This window comes from Cynara cardunculus (assembly GCF_001531365.2).
Source record: "Cynara cardunculus var. scolymus isolate 2C chromosome LG 15, CcrdV1, whole genome shotgun sequence".
NCBI classification, from domain to species: Eukaryota; Viridiplantae; Streptophyta; class Magnoliopsida; order Asterales; family Asteraceae; genus Cynara; species Cynara cardunculus.
Genome location: NC_037542.1, coordinates 9,347,815 through 9,350,773, shown reverse-complemented (window position 1 = coordinate 9,350,773; position 2,959 = coordinate 9,347,815).

The following is a 2,959-nucleotide window of genomic DNA, read 5'->3' as shown; positions in this document are numbered from 1 at the left end:
TGGATATTATCATCTTCATTATTTTAATTTTAGAGAAATACATGAAACTGTTTCATTAATTTTAGAGAAATATATGAAACAGTTTCATTAAGTATTATATGAAACAATTTCATAACCATATATGAAACAACTTCATCAAAAAAAGTATTATATGAAACAATTTCACAAGATTAAACAATTTCATGAAAATTTTTTCATAAGATTAAACAATGAAATCAACGAATGAGAGTAGTTTTTACGGTTTTTACAAATTGGAGTGTTTTCATTTGATCGCTCCTATATATATATATATATATATATATATATATATATATGTATGTATGTATGTATAATCAATAGATAAAATAAAAAATTATTACGATCAATATGTAAAATTAAAATCAATATATAACTAAAAACTTATTATGATTAAGACATCAATAATGTATACAAGATAGAAGCAAACTGTAGTTAGTATATAGGGGGTTACTTTTTTTGAACTTGACAATTTATGAGATCCAAATTAAACCATAAAAAAAATTGTTAAAAAATCTAATAAATTAAAAACCTCTATCTCTCTTTCTCTTCTTTCATCTCTCATATATTATTTTTTTCGTATCTCCTTAAGTTACACATATAGACATAACATGAAAAACAATTATTCAAATTAAACATTGAAAAAGAAAAAATAATTGAAACAAAATCACATGTGTTTGTGTATCAAAACATATTTAATACGTGTAAGATCATATATGATTCAAAACGCAATTCATAATTTACAATTATCACATGTGATGATATAGATAACTTACATTTTTTCCACTTAAATTTTCTACGATTAATGATATTTTGATGAAAATTAGTGATTTTTTTTTTTGGAAAAAAGGTCAATTATTATGGATATCACATTTGATTTTGGAAAAAATTATGAAAATTGTAAAAAAAAAAAATCATAAATTTCTTAATTTAATGTATTAAATAACCCTTATAAAAATAAATAAATTTCCATATATAATTCATATGCAAAAAATTATATATATGTTTTTGTAGACTCTTTTAAAAAAGTTTTATATAAAATATGATTCAAATAAACAACTTTTTCAGAGGATATTTAGACAAAGTCTTTAAACATGAGTGAACAGTCGATTCTCTAAGAGAGGATTTAAACTTTTTATTATATAAAATAAATTTAAAATATTTTTAATTTTTCTTGTAAATTTACATGTCTTTTCTTTTTTATTAAATAAATGATGAAATAATTTATTTTATTTAATTGCTTAATTAATAAATAATCAAATTAATTTTATTAAAATTAGAATATAAAATTCATAAAATCAATATTAATTTGTTTTAATTTTTTTCCTGTAAATTATTGTAATGTTTGAAAATAAAACAAAAATCATATGCCAGTTAAAATTAATAAATATACACTTGTCTTCAGTATTTTAATATAATAAAATATAATCAAGGGAATATTAATATATAAATAATGTATAATTAAAATTGACATTTTATCCATATATATATATATATATATTTATATATATTTTTTATCATCCTCTTATTCTCAAGTCTTTTTTTTATGAAAAAAGGCAGGGAAAGGGGAGAAGGTGGTGGGGAAGAAAATGTCGTGCCTTCCAGTTTTTTAGGAAGGAAGGAAAAGGAAAGTAAATAAAGCTGATTTAAATGAAAAAAAAAACAATTGGTTGGTATTAGATAAAAAAAAGTAATTAACCTTTTTTTTAATCCTGTTAATCTATTAAATGATAGTTTTAAATAATAAACAAAAACTTTGATAAAAAATAAATCAAAAATTATTAATTAAAATATCAAGATGTTTAACTTTCTTTTAGTTATATTGTATTATTATAACTTTAATATAACAGAATGAATTATCGCCAGCTACTAAGAGAAAGAGAAGAGGAGGTGGGGGCCGAGGGGACGAGAGCGGCTTCTGAGAAGGAAGTGGCTACCTACTGGAGCTTTGACCAATCACTATCGGTCAATTCCGCTTTGGGAAAATCAAATAATTCCATTGAAAAATTATTGATAACCAGATGCTATGTTATCCATTTTGAAAATTTTAGGTTGAATCTCCTAAAAAGATAATAATCTTTTATTTATTGATCTATTAATGTTTTTTTTTACTTATTTTAAATTACTATTTGATTAAGTTTAATAGGATTCAAGAAATTAAAATTAGTTTTATTTTATACCAACCAGTGGTTTTTATTAAACTCACATTACACATATGTTTTACGAAAATGCATGAACATTTCTGAGCCTTCAAATTACTTAACTCGTAATTAAATTACTAAAATAAATTAAATAATTAAGGATAATCATGTGATTTCATATTTATATGTAAATTTGGTGAGTTCAATATCCCTAAAAAAGTAGGATATTTTTAAAAGTATATGTTAAAAAAAATAAGAAAGAATAAAAATAAAAAGTTAAAATTTCATTAATTGTTATTTAGAAATGTAATGTAAATAATATTTTAAAATTTGTTAAAATAATTATGATGATTTCTAATTTAAATTTAAAACAAAATGAATTTTTTTAATATCTAATGGAAAGCATTCAAATAAAAACCACCTAATTTGTACAAACAGTGCAAACTTCATTCAACCAATCATAATTTTTTTTGTTCATTTTTTTTTTTGTAATTATGAGAGGTTGATTAACCATTTTTATTGTGTAGGGTGTTAATCATGGATATTATTATCTTTATTATTTTAATTTTAATACATGAAACAATTTCATTAAATATTATATGAAACAGTTTCATTAGAATTTCATAACCATATATGAAACAATTTCATCAAAAAAAGTATTATATGAAACAATTTCACAAGATTAAACAATTTCATGAAAAATTTTCATAAGATTAAACAATGAAATCAACGTATGAGGGTGGTTTGTACGGTTTGTACAAATGAAAGTGATTTTTATTTGATCGCTCCTCTATATATATATA